The sequence below is a fragment of the Ovis canadensis genome, chromosome 21, assembly GCF_042477335.2.
Source record: "Ovis canadensis isolate MfBH-ARS-UI-01 breed Bighorn chromosome 21, ARS-UI_OviCan_v2, whole genome shotgun sequence".
Taxonomy (NCBI): Eukaryota; Metazoa; Chordata; class Mammalia; order Artiodactyla; family Bovidae; genus Ovis; species Ovis canadensis.
The window spans coordinates 22275899-22299627 of record NC_091265.1 but is presented as its reverse complement, the minus strand read 5'-3'; the positions used below and the strand labels follow the sequence as shown (position 1 = coordinate 22299627).

Here is a 23729-nt window from a genome sequence, read left to right as displayed (position 1 = left end):
ATATAGCCTCTAATAAGAAGGAAAATTGAGTAATGGAAATGAAAAAGGCACGGATAACAGCACAAGTAAATAAGGACATAACAGAGAGTATATCTCATATGTTCAAGAAAGTAGGCAAAACCATGACCATGTTAAGGAGAGACATTAAAAATAGAAATATGCAAAACTGAATTTCTAGGGATAAAAAAATATGTATTGTCTGAAGTAGAAACTGTATTACATTATATTTGGTTAAGAGAAGAGTACACACTTGGGGTGGGGCAGAATATTAGTGAATTAAGGCACAGAAAAGAAACAATCCAAAATTTAACCAAAAGGAGAGGCCAAGTGTTTTGGCCTTCTCACTTTATATACTTACAGGACTAAAGTAGTTCAAGGAAGATAAAGATGCATAATATGAACACTAAAAGAACCACTGAATATTCAAATAAATAGGTAAAACTAGTAAGTTAGCAAAGAAGATAAAATGGAATAATGACTAAAAATATTCAGTTAATCCAAAATAAATAAATTGCAGGAAAATGTGATAACCACAAAGAGGATCAATTGAAACAGAAAACAAGACAGGAGATTTAATCCAAACCATATCAATAATTCTGTTGAATGTAAATTATGTAAACAAGAAGTCAAAAAGTATAAAAGGCATATTGAATTTTATAAAAAGATCCAGCTATATGTTGACTAAAAGAAATTCACTTTAATTGTAAGAATATACATCAGATGAAAGGATGAAAAAAGACATGTCAGGTTAATGTGATCAAAAGGAAGGTAGAATGGCAAATTTAATATCAGAAAATGTGTATTTCAGAGTAGAGATTATAACCATGAATAAAATGTTCATTTTATAATGATAAAGGAGCTAAATCATCAAGAAGACATAGCAGTTTTAAATGCTTCTGCACTGAATAATAAAACTTCAAAACACACGAAGCATAGACTTATACAAATAAAGAAGTCCACAAATTTGGTTGAGGATATCTCAATATTTTAGAGAACAAGGAGACAGAAAGTCAGTAGAGATATAGATTTTCACTTCATTATCAACTAACATGACCTGTTTGACATTTACATAACATCCCATCCAAAAATATCAGAATACATATATTTTATAAGTGCACATGAAATATTACTAAGATAGACTATCTTCTGGTTCATAAAACAAGTCTTATAAATATGTTTGATCACAATTAAATTTCAATAAAAATCAATAAAAATAGTGGAAAGATATCTAGAAAATCACCAAATATTTGGAAACTAAATGTCACACTTGAAAATGGTTCAAAGAAGACATCAAAATAGAAAACATTTTAAACTGAATGGAAGTGAAAACGTGGCATATTAAAATTTGTGGATGCACCTAATGCAATAATCAGAGTAAAATTAGAGCATAAAAGCCTATGTTAGATAAGAAAGAAGGTCTCAGATAACGACTTCAACTTTTCACTTTAAGACACTTGGAAAGGTTGAGCAAATCAAATCCAAGATAAACAGAGGAAAAGAAATAGAAAATAATTGATTGTACCATTTACATTTCTGTCAGCGGTGTCTTAGAGTTCCAGTTGCTCACCTACACTTGGCATGTTCATCTCTAAAGTTGTAAGCATTACAGCAGCTCTGTAGTGTTGACTCATTGTGGTTTAAATTTGCATTTTCCTTACAATTGACATTAAGGATCTTGTTTTGGATTTTTTTTATCGGAAGGTAATTACTTATAATATTGTGTTGCTCTCTGCCATATATCAACACGGTTCAGCCACAAGTTTACGCACGTCCCCTCCTTCCTGAACCTCCCTGCTCATCCCCTCCACCCCTCTAGGTGGTCACAGGGCACTAGGTTGAACTTCCTGTGTCACACAGCAAATTCCTGCTTGCTATCTATTTTACATACGGTAATTTACATGTTTCCATGCTATTCTCTCAGTTTGTCCCACCCTCCCCTTCTGCCACTGTGTTCAAAAGTCTGTTCTCTATGTCTGCGTCTCCACTGCTGCCCTGCCAATAGGTTCATCAGGACCATTCTCCTATTTTCCATCTTTTATGAAGTGTCTATTAGAATCTTTTGCCTATTTGAAAATCAGTTTATTATTGAGTTGAAATGTTGTTTATATATTCTATATATATATTTATTTTGTCAAATCAATGTTTTGTAAATATTTTCTCCCAGCCATAGCTTAATTTTTTTCATTTATTAATGAGTCTTCTAAAGAGTAAAACTTCTCAATTTTGATAAAGTTGAATTCATCCTTTGATATCTCATTTCCTTTTGTACTATTAAAATATCTGAATTCAAGACCTTCTATGTTTTCTTCTAGATATTAGTTTTTAGCTCTTAAATTTCAGGTCTGTAATCCATTTTGAGTTAATTTTTACAAGTGGTAAAAAGATTTATTCTTCTAGTACTAGTTTGGTCTGATTTTGCTCTAATACTGCTTAACTCATTTAGACATTTTTGTGTGTAGGGTAAAGGATTGGTCATAGTTTATACTTTTTTTTTCAAATGGTTCACCAATTGCTCCAACATTTATTGAAAAGCTTATCTGTGACAGATTTGAGATGCCACTTTTATCATTCCACATTATTCAGGATCTACTTTTCCTTTTGTTATATTTCACAGTCCTCTCTATTCTTGTTCCAATACCACACATTCTGTCAGTTTACATTAATGCATGATTTTATGCTTCATATATGAAAAAATTGACCTTTTTCCCCTGACCTATGAAAATGTCTTTACTGAGTTTGCTGCTATAAAATTAAATCCAAAATTTAACATTTTATTTGTTCCCTTTCCTTTCTTTTCCAAGTGAATCACTGAAATACTAAAAAAAAAAAAAAAAAAAAAAAGGCAATCCAATTATTTCACTACTTTACAGTAAAACCACTTAACACAGAAGGAATTCTTTTCTCAGGTGAGGTGGTCCTGTTACCATTTAAGTGCCTCCTGGATACTGTTCTCTTCTCAGCATCATTGCATAGCTCTCAGTGGTTCATCTTTTATCCGGCAGGGATTTCTAGCACATGAAATTCAGGGCTAGTGGTTTGATTCTGAAATGAAATTTGGAGTGGTGACCTCATCAATTTTCTCTTTTGAGTTGTACAAATGTAAAGGGTCTGAAAATCTGGACACTTAACTCAAAATGACTTTTTTTCACTTATTCTTTGATAGGTGATGCAACTACTTCTTCAGTTGTTAGCAAGCAAAAAGGGAGTAACCAGTTTAGCAAGACATTAAGCAACAGAGAAAATCTAGATGTACATTCCCTTCTGCATTCTTGGTTGGCTTCATAAGTGCCATGGAAGACACAGAGATTGTTTAGATAAGGTGTTAATTATTTTTTATTTTGCTCTTCCTTGTCTAAGAACACACACATTAATTCAATGTCAGGAAAAATATTTGTTCTTTCCAAGACTAGATGCATTATATATAAACAGATTACTTCACAAGCTATATCAAAAGTTTTTGGAGGGGTGGGGAGCAGGGAATATGGCATATAAAACAACAAACCAAAGAGACAAATGCATAATCATATGCTATTTGGAAACAGGAAAGTACTTCCTTATTTAACAATAATCATTGAGGGGAGTAGAATGGTAGCAGATTAAGGATAGATACCTTTCAAGAGAAAATTAAAGAGACCATGAAAGGTAAAATTAAGCAAATTGATTATTCAGATAAGAAAAAAGTCAAACATATCTAAAAGACAACATCACTGTGTAAGAAAAATTTTCTCATAAAACAAACTTGCTTTAGGTTTTGAATACACTGGCAAAGAATTAGTCAAAATATTAAATGATAAGTATATTAAATTTCTTGTCTCTGCTCCCCACATAGCAGAGGACAGATTTTTCAGACTGTTGTATACTGTATGAAGATTATTAAAAGCACATGAACTCAAATGAGTGATTATGTAGACTTGCTACTTTAGGACTAGATATATCACTTGATAATTAAAGTGTCAATGAAATCGAGATTTCAAAGTCTTATGTGATGAAATTATTACCTGAGAGTTGTTGATTTTCCATGTAAATGGTGTCTCAAAAATGACGTGTGCAATTGCCACATATGACCACACTCATGCTTACACTCTCAGTATGCTGGATGACTTCAGGATTAAACCTTTAAAACAGAGAAGATGGACACTTTAAGAAATGTTACATTACCCTGTCAAAAACAGGGGGAAAAAATTCCAAGATTCTAGCATCACATATCTTTTTCCCTATCCCCTTTACTTGGGAAAGCTCATACACTTAATATTATGTCTATCCTGTTTTCCAAAGAGATATATTTAGCCTTCATATTTTTGTGAACTATCAACACCAACTTTTAGCTGTCTGATGGATAGCTTCACTTGTGTACAAAGCAAGGCCATCAGATTTCACCAAGGCAACTTCCAGTTTCTGATCTAGTATGTAAGGAGCTTGGAAATGGTCACTTCATCGTAACAACATATCAAAAGCTGAACAAACTGAAAACCTATAACTCCTTTTATATCCATAAGAAAAGTGAGGTCATAGGGAAAACTGCTGTCCCCAAACCTGGAGAGACAGACAATCACAACTTACCAGAGCAGAAACCTAAGAGCAGGAACCTCTGAGGGAACAAGCACTGGGGTAGGAAAACCTACTGTCATTGGTGAATTATCGGAGTCTCAGTGTGAGACAGTTTGAGGGCTGAAAACTCCAGGAGCCCCAGCCACGGAGAAGGGGGGGCGGTCTACTCTTTTATAAACTCAGGAGCTCAACCAGGTTTTCACAGTAAACATGGGAGAGAAATCCCCTACCCCTTTCTGTAGAGGAAGGGGAACAAGTGCCAATCTAAACACTCTGTTTTTCTTAACACATTCTGCCCTCAGTTCAGTTCAGTCACTCAGTCGTGTTTGACTCTGCGACCCCATGAATTGCAGCACGCCAGGCCTCCCTGTCCATCACCAGCCCCCAGAGTTTACCCAAACTCATGTCCTTTGAATCTGTGATGCCATCCAACCATCTCATCCTCTGTCATCCCCCTCTCCCCTAGTAGAACCTATTTAACTAGAGACTAATGTGCTGGGGTTTTCCCCAGAGCCAAGCCTAACAGACCTGGAAAAAAAGAAATACCCAACTCCAGAAGTTCTAGCTTCCACAAGAAGGACATTCGATTCTTCCACGTGGGAGACAGGAACTATCCACTTCCAACCCACTTTGGCAATCTTTTCCCATCTGAGAGCAGGGAGAACTCAGAAGTGCTTGTGAAATCAACACTCCAGAGGCACAGACTCATTAAAAGATCAAGATCTGGTCATAGGACCCTAGACTGTTTCCCATCCCCTGACACCTCATCACCACGGTGTGGCTGTTGTTCAGTCACTGAGTCATGTCTGATTTTTTGTGACCCCATGGACTGAAGCACGCCAAGCTCCTCTGTCCTTCACTAACTACCAGAGTTTGCTCAAATTCATGTCCATTCATGTCCATTCTATCTATCACCACATTACACAGAAGTTTTCTAACCCAATACATTGCATCCAGGTAACCAGAAAAAAAAAAATAAAACATACAAAAGGGTGGAAAATACAGTTTTAATTTTAAGAGACCAAGTAAGCAACACAACCAGATTCTGATACAGCTGGTATGTTAGAATAATCAGACTGTGAAAATTCAAAACAACTATGATTAATATAAACTCCAATATGATTATAAACTCCAATATGATTATAAACTCCAATAAAGTAGACAGTGTACAAGAAGAGATGGGGTTTGTAAAATAGATAGCTAATGGGAAATTGCTATATTTCACAGGGAACTCAACCTGGTCTTCTATGATAACCTAGGGGGGTGGGGTGGGGTGGGAAGTGGGAGGTAGATTTCAGAGGGAGAGAACACATGTGTCCTTAGGGCTGATTCATGCTTTTGTAAGGCAGAAAGCAACATGACATTGTGAAGCAGTGATCCTCCAATTAACAAGTTTAAAAGAAAAGCATAGATGGGGTAATGTAAGCAGAGAGATGGAAATTCGAAGTAACAATAAAAAAGACATGCTAGAGATGGAAACAAACTAAAGAATGTCTTTAATGGGCTAACACAGTGGACCCCTCAAGAAAGAATCTCTGAGCCTGAGGACATCTAAACAGAAATCTGAAAAGCAAAAAGAAAAGAAGGCTGAAAAAAGAAACAAACCCAGAATAACCAGAAATGTGGGACAGTTATAAAAGATGCAACAGGGACTTTCTTGGTTGTCCAGTGGTTAAGACTCTGTGCTCCCAATACAGGGGACCCAGGTTCAACCCCCAGTCAGGGAACTATATCCCACATCCCACAGTTAAGATCCAGCTCAGCCAAATAAATAAAGGTGCAACATACTTGTAATGGGGAATATCAGAAGGAGAAGAAAGCTAAAAAGGAATATTAAAAATATTTGAGGCAATAATGACTGAGAATTTCCCCAGTCTAATGTCAGACATCAAATCGCAGATCCAGAAACTCAGAGAACATCAAATAGGATAAATGCCAAAAAAAAAAAAAAATCATCTCTACAGCCATATATAAATTGCAGAAAAATCACAGATGAAAAGAAGTCCCTAAAGAAGCCAGAAAAAAGACAATTACATCGAACTTCTCCTCAGAAACTAGGCAAGCAAGAAGAAAATAGAGTGAATAAAGTGTTGAGGGACAAAAATGACTAACTTAGAACTCTTTACCCTGCAAATGATCCTTGAAAAACAGACTCTTGTTTCGCTCAGCAGGATGAGTAAGGCAGAGAACAGTGAGAGACAATGCTAGTGAGGTGAATAAAATGCAGACTAAAGGCTGTTAGGTGAGTCAGGTGAAAAATTAATCAAGCCTATAGTCAACAGTAACAGCCAGTATTTACTGAATGTTTACCATTTTCTGAACATTGTGGTATTTTTAACATATTTAATTGACTATGCTAAAGCCTTTGACTGTGTGGATCACAACAAACTGTGGAAAATTCAGAAAGAGACGGGAATACCGGACCACGTTACCTTACCTGCCTCCTGAGAAACCTGTATGCAAATCAAGAAGCAAGTTAGAACCAGACATGAAATAATGGACTGTTTCCAAATCAGGAAAGGAGTATGTCAAGGCTGTATATTGTCACCTTGCTTAGTTAACTCATATACAGAGTACATCACGCAAAATACTAGGTTGGATGAAACATGAGCTTCCAGGAGAAATATCAATAACCTCAGATATGCAGATGACTTAAAACTCAACATTCAAAACACTGTGATCATGGTATCCAGCCCCATCCTTCATGGCAAATAATTGGGGGAAACAATGGACAGATTCTATTTTCTTGGGCTCCAAAATCACTGCAGTTGGGAACTGCAGCCATGAGATTAAAAGACACTTGCTCCTTGGAAGTAAGGCTATGACAAACTGACATAGCATATTAAAAAGCAGAGAGATTACTTTGCCACCAAAGATCTGTACAGTCAGAGCTATGGTTTTTCCAGCAGTCATGTATGGATGTGAGAGTTGGACTGTGAAGAAAGCTGAGTGCCGAAAAATTGAAGCATTTGAACTGTGGTGTTGGAGAAGACTCTTGAGAGTCCCTCAGACAGCAAGGAGATGAAACCAATCAATCCTAAAGGAAATCAACCCTCAATATTGATTGGAAGGACTGATGCTGAAGCTGAAGCTCCAGTACTTTGGCCACCTGATGCAAAGAACTGACCCACTGAAAAAGACCCTGAGTGAAGGCAGTAGAAGAGGGTGACAGTGGATGAGACGGTTGGATGGTATCACCGACTCAACAGACATGAGTTTGAGCAAACTCTGGGAGTTGGTGACAGACAGGGAAGCCTGGCGTGCTACAGTCCATGGGGTCACAAAGAGTTGGACATGACTGAACTGAACCGAATTGAATCTTACTTAAATCCTCACAACAACCCAAGTAAGAAAATTGGGATAGAGAGAAATTAAACAATTTTTAAACTACAATGCTATATCATAATGGGGAGTCATTGAAAGTTTTTAAGCAAGAAAATGATGCTTCTGTGTAAATATTATTTGTCTTCTATTACTGACTGCTTACTAGGTTCAAGCTAAAATGGACCTTGGAGACCACCTAGCTCAACTATTTTAATTTACACACTAAGGAACTGAAGCTCAGAGAGGACCATCAAGCTCATCAGGCTATAGAGATTTGGTGGTAGGGTACAATTAGAATCTAGAACTCCAGACTCATTCTACACTTTCATGTTGTATTCCTTTTGCAAACAGTTTCTTCCTAGGTTTTTCAGTCAGTTCAGTTCAGTTCAGTCACTCTATCATGTCTGACTCTTTGCAAATGAATCACAGCACGCCAGGCCTCCCTGTCCATTACCAACTCCCAGAGTTCACTCAAACTCATGTCCATCGAGTCGGTGATGTCATCCAGCCATCTCATCCTCTGTCATCCCCTTCTCCTCCTGCCCCCAATCCTTCCCAGCATCAGTCTTTTCCAATGAGTCAACTCTTCACCTGGGTTTTTATTATTATTATTATTTTTTTTTTACTTAAATTTTACTTTGTTTTACTTTACAATACTGTATTGGTTTTGCCATACATCAACATGAATCCACCACGGGTGTACATGTGTTCCCAATCCTGAAACCCCTCCCACCTCCCTCCCCATACCATCTCTCTGAGTCATCCCAGTGCACCAGCCCCAAACATCCTGTATCCAGCCTAGACTGGCAATTCGTTTCTTACATGATAGTATACATGTTTCAATGCCATTCTCCCAAATCATCCCCCGCTCTCCCTCTCCCACAGAGTCCAAAAGTCTGTTCTATACATCTGTGTCTCTTTTGCTGTCTCACATACAGGGTTATCATTGCCATCTTTCTAAATTTCATATATATGTGTTAGTATACTGTATTGGTGTTTTTCTTTCTGGCTTACTTCACTCTGTATAATCAGCTCCAATTTCATCCACCTCGTTAGAACTGATTCAAATGTAGTCTTTTTAATGGCTGAGTAATACTCCATTGTGTATATGTACACAGCTTTCTTATCCGTTCATGTGCTGATGGACATCTAGGTTGCTTCCACGTCCTGGCTATTATAAACAGTGCTGCGATGAACATTGGGGTATACGTGTCTCTTTCAATTCTGATTTCCTCAGTGTGTATGCCCAGCAGTGGGATTGCTGGGTCATAAGGCAATTCTATTTCCAGTTTTTTAAGGAATCTCCACACTGTTCTCCATAGTGGCTGTACTAGTTTGCATTCCCACCAACAGTGGAAGAGGGTTCCCTTTTCTCCACACCCTCTCCAGCATTTATTGCTTGTAGACTTTTGGATCGCAGCCATTCTGACTGGTATGAAATGGTACCTCATTGTGGTCTTGATTTGCATTTCTCTGATAATGAGTGATGTTGAGCATCTTTTCATGTGTTTGTTAGCCATCTGTATGTCTTCTTTGGAGAAATGTCTCTTTAGTTCTTTGGCCCATTTTTTGATTGGGTCGTTTATTTTTCTGGAATTGAGCTGCATGAGTTGCTTATATATTTTTGAGATTAGTTGTTTGTCAGTTGCTTCATTTGCTATTATTTTCTCCCATTCTGAAGACTGTCTTTTCACCTTAAGAAATCAAAATATGCATAGAAATGAATGAAAATTAAAACACAACAACCCAAAACCTGTGGGACACTATAAAAGCAGTGCTAAGGGGAAAGTTCAGAGCAATACAGGCATACCTCAAGAAACAAGAAAAAAGTCAAATAAGTAACCTAACTCTACACCTAAAGCAACTAGAAAAGGAAGAAATGGAGAACCCCAGGGTTAGTAGAAGGAAAGAAATCTTAAAAAGTAGGGTAGAAATAAATGCAAAAGAAACAAAAGAGAGAAACCATAGCAAAAATCAACAAAGCCAAAAGCTGGTTCTTTGAAAGGATAAATAAAATTGACAAACCATTAGCCAGACTCATCAAGAAACAAAGGGAGAAAAATCAAATCAATAAAATTAGAAATGAAAATGGAGAGATCACAACAGACAACACAGAAATACAAAGGATCATAAGAGACTACTATCAGCAATTATATGCCAATAAAATGGACAACGTGGAAGAAATGGACAAATTCTTAGAAAAGTACAACTTTCCAAAACTGAACCAGGAAGAAATAGAAAATCTTAACAGACCCATCACAAGCACGGAAATTGATACTGTAATCAGAAATCTTCCAGCAAACAAAAGCCCAGGTCCAGACAGCTTCACAGCTGAATTCTACCAAAAATTTCGAGAAGAGCTAACACCTATCCTACTCAAACTCTTCCAGAAAATTGCAGAGGAAGGCAAACTTCCAAACTCATTCTATGAGGCCACCATCACCCTAATACCAAAAGTTGACAAAGATGCCACAAAAAAAGAAAACTACAGGCCAATATCACTGATGAACATAGATGCAAAAATCCACAACAAAATTCTAGCAATCAGAATCCAACAACATATTAAAAAGATCATACACCATGACCAAGTGGGCGTTATCCCAGGGATGCAAGGATTCTTCAATATCCGCAAATCACCTGGATCTTTAAAAATCATCAGCTCAAGCCAGTAGCAATCAGTGTAATTCTATCCCTAATGACATCACCTTCTGCCCTTCTTTATCCACATTTATCATATCTGACATCCAGTGTGAGACAGAAAAGAAGTAGACATTGGTTTTTAATTATGTGGAATTAGAATAGTTGACATTCTTTAATGCTCATTTAGCCATTTCAAACAAAATTGCTTTTATCCTATTAGAGCTTTTAGGCTAAACTCTTGATAATCACCTCATTAAATTTCACTCTTCCAACAAGCCCCTTGCAAATTGTTGAGAAGTCATCTCTGAGATGACATTGGAAAAAGATTGAGGGCTTATGATCTCAATCCACTACTTATAAGTCAAGTGATCTTGGACCAATTACTTACATATTTTGATGAATTAGTGACAAATTAATACCAACCTTGCCAAACTGTTTTGAGGATTAATCTCCTCTCATGATAAATAGGCATATTTTTTATGTTCAACAAATGTTTTCAAGGAATCTGTTAATTTTTTGTTGTTCATTAACTTGTTGAAAGAGAAGTGATAGTATAAGTAGATACTGAGAAAGTTTAAGGCCTTGATTTATTTTACTACTAATAATTAACATATATCTGGGTGACTGGTAATACAAAATTTTTTAAATTATATTTAAGTGAGAGAATTTGCCATTTTAAAAATCGATTTCCTTCCAAAAGCTATTATTTATGCAGAATATAACTTTAGAGTAATTAAGATAAAATGATTCAAAATATAGAAATAGCAAAAAAAGATTATTTCATATTTTTAAATGTCACATTGTCTAACAGATCCAGCCAAGAATTCAAAGAGTATTTGAGAAGTGAAGATTCAGTAGGGAAAAGTAAAGATTCAGTAAGGAAAAGAGTGCAGAAATAAGTTTGCTAAATTAGACACAAAACCCATGATTATCTTATTTCCTAGGTGAATGTATATTTGACTTACTATTTACTGTTGATTAGGGCACTTTTCTGGAGAAGGAAATGACAATGTACTGCATTTCCTTGGCAAGTATTCTACTTTTCCAGGCAAGATACTTGCCTGGGAAATCCCATGGACAGAGGAGCCTGGAGGGCTGTAGTACAAAGGGTCGCAAAGAGTTGGACACGACTGGGCAACTAAGCACAGAGGCATCTGTTCATAGATTCTGTAAAATACTGTAAAGTAGAGTTGCAAACTTTTTAAACCTTCAGAAATTTCCTAAATTGAAAATATTTTAGTCCATGTAAATATAAAATAACTGTTGCCCAATAGAAAAGATAGCCCCAAACATTATAGTATTATTTACATGTAGGCTATCAGACAGGTTTTTTTTAATCTAATTTAGCAAATGCATTTACACATTTATCTTTTAGCTTAATAAATAAATGTGTTCCACAAATTTTCTTTGTTTTGGGGGGATAGGAATGTTAAGAATAAGTGTCAGTTCAATGAATTTTCAAAAATTGAACTCGCCCAATGTAACTCATGGGGTTGCAAAGAGTCGGGCAAGACTGAGCGACTGAACTGAACTGAACTGAATGTAACCAGCACTCAAATCAGGATGCAGACTGTGGCAATCATCAGAGAAGCCTCTACAAACTCAGTTTATACACAAAATGATAGCCACCACTTGACTTCTAATCATGATTATTTTTGCATCATACATAAAATGAATCTATATGTACACATATAAAGTACAAGTTATATGTATGCAAAGCTTCTCTATATCACATATATCATATATCATTATTTTACATATATATATAGTCATAAAGGATGTGCTCTTTCCTATCTGACTGCTTCAATTCAACGTTAAATTTGTGAAATTCACCCAAGTTATGCCTTTCCTCATTGCTCTAAGGGAATCCATTGTATGAATCTTTTTTATTGAGGTATAATTGACATATAACATATAAATATTAGTTTTATATGTACAACATAATGATTAAATATTTGTATACATTGTGAAATGATCACTATATTAATGTATCCATCACCATACATAGTTACAGTTCTTTTCTTGTGATGAGAACTTTTAAGAACTATTCTCTTAGCAACATTCAAATATGTTGCTGCTGCTGCTGCTAAGTCGTTTCAGTCGTGTCCGACTCTGTGCAACCCCATAGACGGCAGCCCACCAGGCTCCCCCGTCCCTGGGATTCTCCAGGCAAGAACACTGGAGTGGGTTGCCATTTCCCTCTCCAATGCATGAAAGTGAAAAGTGAAAGTGAAGTCACTCAGTCGTGCCGGACTCTTAGCGACCCTGTGGACTGCAGCCTACCAGGCTCCTCCATCCGTGGGAGTTTCCAGGCAAGAGTACTGGAGTGGGGTGCCATCACCTTCTCTGTCAAATATGCAGTAGAGTATTATTAAATATAGTTGCTTTGCTACTGGTTATATTGTTATGACTTACTTTTCTACAACTGGAAGTTTGTTCCTTTTGATCTCCCTCACCCATTTCAACCACCCTGCACCCTTTACTTATGGCAACAACCAATCTATTGTTTGTGTCTATGAGATGTAAAGAACAAATGTATTTTGAACCAGATTTACCACTCTATTGGCTCCCTCAAAGAATTAAATTTTTGAAATGTGTTTGATACATATTTGTATAAGAATTACTAACTTTTGACTTAAAAACATTTATTTTGACAGAGTGGGCCTTTCTGATGTCATTGTTGCTATAGGAATAATTTCTTAAATTTTCTCTTCTAGCTAAGATCACAAAAGGGAAAATCACTGTAACTAAAAAAAGTGGACTAAGTCATTACTGGTAAGTTGTGGTTTAACTGATAACATCTATTTCATATCACTGATAAATGGGTTAAAAAATATCTACATAGAGGCAAGGAGCCTAAGAGAGAAAAACATAAGCTAGAGTTTATACTCAATCCCTCTCCTTCCTTAGGCTCAGTTTTATTAAAATTTCTCTGGTCTCATGGCATGAAATCAACCAGGTTGGGAATGCTGGGTGAAAGGAAATCAAGGTCATCCAAGGGCTACTCACTCGGAATTGTCCAGGCAAGTGAATCAGGCTCACTTCCAAGACTGAGTGTTTATGGGAGAAAAGGATGTCACAAAGAAAAAAAAAATATGGATAAGGCTGAAAACCTTCCACTCCCACCCCTGACATCCCAAATACTTTGGTCCAGAGGGAGTACTGGCACTCAGCATACCAGGTCAAATAAGAACCAGTAATTCTGGAGACCACAAGGCAGACTGATTCTGGCTGTTCTCCAACTAAGAGTCACTACAGACTGTAAAGGGATCTACATCCTCCTGGGTTATTCAAGCACAGTCAGCCTGACAGCCCCAGCTGTCCATATGGCCATAGCTGCCAAGCGTAATACCATTTCTTTCCCATCTTATAGCTTTAGAAACTCCCTTCTGACCAGTGAAGGAGCCACTGGAGTAGTGGGTGACTGAGAACATCCTTACTATCTGGGGTCTCCCTAAAAGAGTGACATCAGGTGTCAGTGAAAGAACAAAGGCAGGGGGGCGGGGGGGGGGGGAACACTGCTACACTGATCAAAACCTTTAAGTTTCTTGCAGTGAATACTTTCCAACAGACTGGCTCCCAGGACTGAATAAATTGTGGGATTATTAAACAATGTAACTCAAGGGAGGAAGCTACACTAAAAGAGATCATATATTTTCTACTAACATAGGAAAGGTAAAAGCAAAATGAATTACTGAAGAGATGTGATCTTTATGTATCTTTAAATAAAGTTTTAAATATGGACCTATTCTAGTTATGGGTTGACCCATAACCCTCAGAAAGTCTTATGTTGAAGACCTAACCCCTAATAATTTGGAGATAGGATTTTACAGAGATGATGAAGTTAGGTCATTGGGTGAAGCTTAATCCAATATAACTGGTGTTATAAAAAGGAAATATTGGGGCATAAACATGTATATAGAGAGAATTCCACATGAATATGAAGACCACCTACAAGCCAAAGCATCTAATACTGTTACTTCCTGGTTATAAACCAGCCACTCTATTGCAAGCACAAAGGTGGACATATGCCAAGGCTTGCCAATTATATTATCCTCTGAACCTAGCCATTCTGATTCATCTAGTCATGGAATATTTTCTTTTCTTTTTTTTTTTTTAATTTTAAAATCTTTAATTCTTACATGCATTCCCAAACATGAACCCCCCTCCCACCTCCCTCCCCATAACATCTTTCTGGGTCATCCCCATGCACCAGCCCCCAGCATGCTGCATCCTGCGTCAGACATAGACTGGCGATTCAATTCACATGATAGTATACATGTTAGAATGTCATTCTCCCAAATCATCCCACCCTCTCCCTCTCCCTCTGAGTCCAAAAGTCCGTTGTACACATCTGTGTCTCTTTCCCTGTCTTGCATACAGGGTCGTCATTGCCATCTTCCTAAATTCCATATATATGTGTTAGTATACTGTATTGGTGTTTTTCTTTCTGGCTTACTTCACTCTGTATAATCGGCTCCAGTTTCATCCATCTCATCAGAACTGATTCAAATGAATTCTTTTTAACGGCTGAGTAATACTCCATTGTGTATATGTACCACAGCTTTCTTATCCATTCATCTGCTGATGGACATCTAGGTTGTTTCCATGTCCTGGCTATTATAAACAGTGCTGCGATGAACATTGGGGTACATGTGTCTCTTTCAATTCTGGTTTCCTCGGTGTGTATGCCCAGCAGTGGGATTGCTGGGTCATAAGGCAGTTCTATTTGCAATTTTTTAAGGAATCTCCACACTGTTCTCCATAGTGGCTGTACTAGTTTGCATTCCCACCAACAGTGTAGGAGGGTTCCCTTTTCTCCACACCCTCTCCAGCATTTATTGCTTGCAGATTTTTGGATCGCAGCCATTCTGACTGGTGTGAAGTGGTACCTCATTGTGGTTTTGATTTGCATTTCTCTAATAATGAGTGATGTTGAGCATCTTTTCATGTGTTTGTTAGCCATCCGTATGTCTTCTTTGGAGAAATGTCTATTTAGTTCTTTGGCCCATTTTATGATTGGGTCGTTTATTTTTCTGGAATTGAGCTGCATAAGTTGCTTGTATATTTTTGAGATTAGTTGTTTGTCAGTTGCTTCATTTGCTATTATTTTCTCCCATTCAGAAGGCTGTCTTTTCACCTTGCTTATATTTTCCTTTGTTGTGCAGAAGCTTTTAATTTTAATTAGATCCCATTTGTTTATTTTTGCTTTTATTTCCAGAATTCTGGGAGGTGGATCATAGAGGATCCTGCTGTGATTTATGTCTGAGAGTGTTTTGACTATGTTCTCCTCTAGGAGTTTTATAGTTTCTGATCTTACATTCAGATCTTTAATCCATTTTGAGTTTATTTTTGTGTGCGGTGTAAGAAAGTGATCTAGTTTCATTCTTTTACAAGTGGTTGACCAGTTTTCACAGAACCACTTGTTAAAGAGATTGTCTTTACTCCATTGTATATTCTTGCCTCCTTTGTCAAAGATAAGGTGTCCATATGTGTGTGGATTTATCTCTGGGCTTTCTATTTTGTTCCATTGATCTATATGTCTGTCTTTGTGCCAGTACCATACTGTCTTGATGACTGTGGCTTTGTAGTAGAGCCTGAAGTCAGGCAAGTTGATTCCTCCAGTTCCATTCTTCTTTCTCAAGATTGCTTTGGCTATTCGAGGTTTTTTGTATTTCCATACAAATCTTGAAATTATTTGTTCTAGTTCTGTGAAAAATGTGGCTGGTAGCTTGATAGGGATTGCATTGAATTTGTAAATTGCTTTGGGTAGTATACTCATTTTCACTATATTGATTCTTCCGATCCATGAACATGGTATATTTCTCCATCTATTAGTGTCCTCTTTGATTTCTTTCATCAGTGTTTTATAGTTTTCTATATAAAGGTCTTTAGTTTCTTTAGGTAGATATATTCCTAAGTATTTTATTCTTTTCGTTGCAATGGTGAATGGAATTGTTTCCTTAATTTCTTTTTCTACTTTCTCATTATTCGTGTATAGGAATGCAAGGGATTTCTGTGTGTTGATTTTATATCCTGCAACTTTACTATATTCATTGATGAGCTCTAGTAATTTTCTGGTGGAGTCTTTAGGGTTTTCCATGTAGAGGATCATGTCATCTGCAAACAGTGAGAGTTTTACTTCTTCTTTTCCAATTTGGATTCCTTTTATTTCTTTTTCTGCTCTGATTGCTATGGCCAAAACTTCCAGAACTATGTTGAATAGTAGCGGTGAAAGTGGACACCCTTGTCTTGTTCCTGACTTTAGGGGAAATGCTTTCAATTTTTCACCATTGAGGATAATGTTTGCTGTGGGTTTGTCATAGATAGCTTTTATTATGTTGAGGTATGTTCCTTCTATTCCTGCTTTCTGGAGAGTTTTTATCATAAATGGATGTTGAATTTTGTCAAAGGCCTTCTCTGCATCTATTGAGATAATCATATGGTTTTTATTTTTCAATTTGTTAATGTGGTGAATTACATTGATTGATTTGCGGATATTGAAGAATCCTTGCATCCCTGGGATAAAGCCCACTTGGTCATGGTGTATGATCTTGTTAATGTGTTGTTGGATTCTGATTGCTAGAATTTTGTTGAGGATTTTTGCATCTATGTTCATCAGAGATATTGGCCTGTAGTTTTCTTTTTTTGTGACATCTTTGTCAGGTTTTGGTATTAGGGTGATGGTGGCCTCATAGAATGAGTTTGGAAGTTTGCCTTCCTCTGCAATTTTCTGGAAGAGTTTGAGGAGGATAGGTGTTAGCTCTTCTCGAAATTTTTGGTAGAATTCAGTTGTGAAGCCGTCTGGACCTGGGCTTTTGTTTGCTGGAAGATTTCTGATTACAGTATCAATTTCCGTGCTTGTGATGGGTCTGTTAAGATTTTCTATTTCTTCCTGGTTCAGTTTTGGAAAATTGTACTTTTCTAAGAATTTGTCCATTTCTTCCACGTTGTCCATTTTATTGGCATACAACTGCTGATAGTAGTCTCTTATGATCCTTTGTATTTCTGTGTTGTCTGTTGTGATCTCTCCATTTTCATTTCTAATTTTATTGATTTGATTTTTCTCTCTTTGCTTCTTGGTGAGTCTGGCTAATGGTTTGTCAATTTTATTTATCCTTTCAAAGAACCAGCTTTTGGCTTTGTTGATTTTTGCTATGGTCTCTTTTGTTTCTTTTGCATTTATTTCTACCCTAATTTTTAAGATTTCTTTCCTTCTACTAACTCTGGGGTTCTCCAACTCTTGCTTTTCTAGTTGCTTTAGTTGTAGAGTTAGGTTGTTTATTTGACTTTTTTCTTGTTTCTTGAGGTATGCCTGTATTGCTATGAACTTTCCTCTTAGCACTGCTTTTATAGTGTCCCACAGGTTTTCGGTTGTTGTGTTTTCATTTTCATTAGTTTCTATGCATATTTTGATTTCTTTTTTGATTTCTTCTGTGATTTGTTGATTATTCAGAAGTGTGTTGTTCAACCTCCATATGTTGGAATTTTTAATAGTTTTTCTCCTGTAATTGAGATCTAATCTTAATGCATTATGGTCAGAAAAGATGCTTGGAATGATTTCGATTTTTTTGAATTTATCAAGTTTAGATTTATGGCCCAGGATGTGATCTATCCTGGAGAAGGTTCCATGAGCACTTGAAAAAAAGGTGAAATTCATTGTTTTGGGGTGAAATGTCCTATAGATATCAATTAGGTCTAACTGATCTAATGTATCATTTAAAGTTTGCGTTTCTTTGTTAATTTTCTGTTTAGTTGATCTGTCCATAGGTGTGAGTGGGGTATTAAAGTCTCCCACTATTATTGTGTTATTGTTGATTTCCCCTTTCATACTTGTTAGCATTTGCCTTACATATTGCGGTGCTCCTATATTGGGTGCATATATATTTATAATTGTTATATCTTCTTCTTGGATTGTTCCTTTGATCATTATGTAGTGGCCTTCTTTGTCTCTTTTCACAGCCTTTGTTTTAAAGTCTATTTTATCGGATATGAGTATTGCCACTCCCGCTTTCTTTTGGTCTCTATTCGCGTGGTATATCTTTTTCCAGCCCTTCACTTTCAGTCTGTATGTGTCCCTTGTTTTGAGGTGGGTCTCTTGTAAGCAGCATATAGAGGGGTCTTGTTTTTGTATCCATTCGGCCAGTCTTTGTCTTTTGGTTGGGGCGTTCAACCCATTTACGTTTAAGGTGATTATTGATAAGTATGATCCCGTTGCCATTTACTTTATTGTTTTGTGTTCGGGTTTATACACCCTTTTCGTGTTTCCTGTCTAGAGGATATCCTTTAGAATTTGTTGGAGAGCTGGTTTGGTGGTGCTGAATTCTCTCAGCTTTTGCTTGTCTGTAAAGCTTTTGATTTCTCCTTCGTATTTGAATGAGATCCTTGCTGGGTACAGTAATCTGGGCTGTAGGTTATTGTCTTTCATCACTTTAAGTATGTCTTGCCATTCCCTCCTGGCCTGAAGAGTTTCTATTGAAAGATCAGCTGTCATCCTTATGGGAATCCCCTTGTGTGTTATTTGTTGTTTTTCCCTTGCTGCTTTTAATATTTGTTCTTTGTGTTTGATCTTTGTTAATTTGATTAATATGTGTCTTGGGGTGTTTCGCCTTGGGTTTATCCTATTTGGGACTCTCTGTGTTTCTTGGACTTGGGTGATTATTTCCTTCCCCATTTTAGGGAAGTTTTCAACTATTATCTCCTCAAGGATTTTCTCATGATCTTTCTTTCTGTCTTCTTCTTCTGGGACTCCTATAATTCGAATGTTGGAGCATTTCATATTGTCCTGGAGGTCTCTGAGATTGTCCTCGTTTCTTTTAATTCGTTTTTCTTGTTTCCTCTCTGATTCATTTATTTCTACCATTCTATCTTCTATTTCACTAATCCTATCTTCTGCCTCCGTTATTCTACTATTTGTTGCCTCCAGAGTGTTTCTGATCTCATTTATTGTGTTATTCATTATATTTTGACTCTTTTTTATTTCTTCTAGGTCCTTGTTAAACCTTTCTTGCATCTTCTCAATCCTTGTCTCTAGGCTATTTATCTGTGTTTCCATTTTGATTTCAAGGTTTTGGATCATTTTCACTATCAATATTCGGAATTCCTTCTCCGGTAGATTCCCTACTTCTTCCTCTTTTGTTTGGTTTGGTGGGCAACTCTCCTGTTCCTTTACCTGCTGAGTATGCCTCTGTCTCTTCATCTTGATTATATTGCTGCGTTTGGGGTGGCCTTTTTATATTTTGATAATTTGTGGAGTTCTCTTTATTATGGAGCTTCCTCACTTTGGGTGGGGTTCTATCAGTGGCTTGTCAAGGTTTCCTGGTTAGGGAGGCTTGTGTTGGAGTTTTGGTGGGTGGAGCTGGGTTTCTTCTCTCTGGAGTGCAGTGGAGTGACCCATAATGGGTTATGAGACATCAAAGGTTTTGGGATAATTTTGAGCTGCCTGTATATTGAGGCTCAGGGGAGTGTTCCTGTGTTGCTGGAGAATTTGCGTGGTATGTCTTGTTTTGGAACTTGTTGGCCCTTGGGTGGAGCTTGGTTTCTGTGTAGGTATGAAGGCATTTGATGAGCTCCTATTGCTTAATGTTCCCTGAATTCAAGAGTTCTCTAATGTTTTCAGGCTTTGGGTTTAAGCTTCCTGCTTCTGGTTTTCAGTTATATTTTTACAGTAGCCTCTAGACTTCTCCATCTATACAGCACCGATGATAAAACAACTAGGTTAAAGATGAAAAGTTTCTCCACATTGAGGGACACTCAGAGAGATTCACTGAGTTACAAGGAGAAGAGAAGATGGAGGGGGTAGTTAGAGGTAACTGGAATGAGATGCAGTGAGATCAAGAGAGGAGAGAGCAAGCTAGCCAGTAGTCACTTCCTTATGTGCGCTCTATAGTCTGGACCGCTCAGAGGTATTTACAGAGTTATACGGGGAAGAGGAGAGGGAGGAAGTAGACAGAGGTGACCAGGAGGATAAGAGAGAGGAATGAGTAGGAGAGAGACAAATCCTGCCAGTAACCAGTTCCTTAGGTGTTCTCTACCGTCTGGAACACACAGAGATTCACAGAGTTGGATAGAGAAGAGATGGGGGAGAAAAGAGACAGAGGCCACCTGGTGGAGAAAAAGGAGAGTCCAGAGGAGGAGAGAGTGGTCGAGCCAGTAATCTCGCTCTCAGGTAAACTTGGGTAGTGAAGTTTGGGTCTTTAAATGTACAAAATTGACAACAAAACCCTAAGAGCAAAGATTAAAAATCTAGAGTAGAGGTTGGATTTTCAAGGATACGATATTAAAGAAAAGCAGAAGGAAAAAGGAAGAAAGAAAAAAAAGAATTATTAAAAAACAAAAAACAAACAAACAAGAAAAACAAAACACCAACAACCATCCAAAGAGTATATATGGTGTTTGCCTTAAAAAAAAAAAAAAAGTCTTTTTTTTTTTAAATAGTAATACTAGGTTATAGAAATAAAAATTAGAGGAGAAATAGAAGACTTAACAATTAAAAAAAAGCTCGGAAAAAAAAGGAAAAAAAAGCAAAAAAAAAAAAAGAATGATTTTAAAAATATTAAAAAATTAAAAATATATCTGGCCCTTTCTGGTGTTATGGGCCGTGTGGGATCACTTCCAAGGTGGTTCCCTCTGATTAACTTCTTCTGTTTGCTGTTTTTTTAGGCTCACTAGTTCAGTCGCGCTGTGGGGAGGGGGGATGCTGCAAACAAATAGCGCTGTCGTGTGTACACAGTATCTCTGCCCCGCTTGACCTGTCCTTTCTCGCGGCGCACAAACCGCTCCGGCTCTACGATGCTCAGCCGGGAACCGTCTGGGGCCGGCCCTAGACTGCGTGCACTTCCCCGGTCCAAGCCGCTCAGGTTCGGCCCTCAGGCAGCCCTCAGAGGCACAAATGCGGCTGGGACTGCGCTTTGTGCCCTTCGCAGGTCCGAGTAGCTCAGGAGTTTGGCGAGCGCGATCGCCGCGGCTTATCACCTTTTCCGCCGCTGCCACTCAGCTCTCTGCTTGGACCGCTGGCGCACCCCGTGAGGCAGATTGTGACTGTCCAGCACCCCCAGAAGTCTTAGCAAAGGAGCCTGCTTGCAATTAGGTAAGTAAAGTCTCTCCAGGTCTGCAATTGCCCCTTTCCAGTCCTTACGGCTCTGGCTGCCTGTCCCCGGCGGGGGATGGTCTGCAGCCGGCTTTTTCCGCTCCGTCCTTTGTTCTGTGCTCCGTCCTGGCGGTGTCTTATGTTCGAGCTTTTCGCGTGGTAGCTATCCCACAGTCTGGTTTGCTAGCCCAAGTTAGATCGTTCTGGTTGCGCATGGGGCGTTCCTGCCGGATTCTTACAAAGCACTGCAGCCCGCGCCTCCCGCGCGTCCCTGCCCTCGGAATATTTTCAAAGATAAATGCTCCCATTGCTTCCTAAGAAATCGTTCTTCCACCTATTTTATTAATTTATTTAAAAATGTTTCTTTATTTGCAACAAAAATTACAAGTTTCCATCAATAGGTTCCTTTAAAGATTTTTCTCCCAAGTTAATACTCTTAATGGCTAAATTTAGATTATAAATCTTAGATTTTTTTTGAAGTGGATCATTTGGCCTTATAGAATTGGAAATTTGGATGACTTACCTATAATTGCACAGTTAGGAGAGGAATCAGAATTAGAATCTAGGTCTCATAATTGATAAAATAACAAATTAATGAGTTTTGGAGCTGAAAGGAGCAGTAAAACTCACCTATTCTAATTCCCAGTGTAACACTTGAATGCTTTTGATAAAATCCCTAACATATATCAAATTAATGTTTCATGATTATAGTTATTGGGAATTGTTTTTCATAATTATCAAGAATAATAAATCATATTTAATTCTCTGTATATTAAATAACTCAACATTCAAAAAACTAAGATCATGGCATCCAGTCCCAACACTTCATGGTAAATACATGGTGAAACAATGGAAACAGTGACAGACTTTATTTCCTTGGGCTCCAAAATCACTGCAGATGGTGACTGCAGCCATGAAATTAAAAGACACTTGCTCCTTGGAAGAAAAGGTAGGATAAACCTAGACAGTGTATTAAAAAGCAGAGACATTACTTTGCCAACAAAGGACTATCTATTCAAAGCTATGGTTTTTTCAGTAGTCATGTATGGGTGTGACAGTTGGACCATAAGGAAGGCTGAATGCCAAAAAAATGATGCTTTCGAACTGTGGTTTTGGAGAAGACTCTTGCAAGTCACATGGACAGCAAGGAGATCAAACCAGTCCACCCTAAAGGAAATCAACCCTGAACATTCATTGGAAGGACTGATGCTGAAACTGAAGCTCCAATACTTTGGCCACCTGATGCAAAGAGCCAACTTATTAGAAAAGACCATGATACTGGGAAAGACTGAAGGGAGGAGGAGAAGGGGACAACAGAGGATGAGATGGTTCCATGACATCACCAACTCAATGGACAGGAGTTTGAGCAATCTCTGAGAGATAGTGATGGACAGAGAAGCCTGGCATGCTGCGGTCCATGGGGTCACAAGAGTTGGACACAACTGAGCAACTGGACAACAACAACAAATACTAAATAAGGGAATAGTAATGTTATTTGATGTCAAACATATGGTATTATAGTTTATAAAGTAATGGATCTGATTAGTTATCAGTTCAGTTCAGTTCAGTTCAGTCACTCAGTCATGTCCGACTCTTTGACACCCCATGAATCGAGCACACCAGGCCTCCCTGTCCATCACCATCTCCTGGAGTTCACCCAGACTCACGTCCATCGATTCTGTGATGCCATCCAGTCATCTCTTCCTCTGTCATCCCCTTCTCCTTCTGCCCCTAATCTCTCCCAGCATCAGAGGCTTTTCTAATGAGTCAACTCTTCGCATGAGGTGGCCAAAGGACTGGAGCTTCAGCTTTAGCATCATTCCTTCCAAAGAAATCCCAGGGTTGATCTCCTTCAGAATGGACTGGTTGGATCTCCTTGCAGTCCAAGGGACTCTCAAGAGTCTTATTCAACACCACAGTTCAAAAGCATCAGTTCTTCAGCGCTCAGCCTTCTTCACAGTCCAACTCTCACATCCATACATGACCACAGGAAAAACCATAGCCTTGACTAGACGGACCTTAACCGGCAAAGTAATGTCTCTGCTTTTGAATATACTAACTTTTCTTCCAAGGAGTAAGCGTCTTTTAATTTCATGGCTGCAATCACCATCTGCAGTGATTTTGGAGC

At 37.9% G+C, this 23729-nt stretch overlaps 1 protein-coding gene across 1 annotated transcript in view; it reads right to left on the bottom strand.

The window, feature by feature from the left end:
• GRM5 (glutamate metabotropic receptor 5) overlaps positions 1–23729 on the bottom strand; it is a 786169-nt gene that overhangs the window by 687303 nt on the left and 75137 nt on the right. The window contains exon 5 of the mRNA XM_069564782.1: positions 3999–4114. The gene's annotated coding sequence lies outside the window, so the exon portion shown is untranslated. The remainder of the gene's footprint in view (positions 1–3998; positions 4115–23729) is intronic.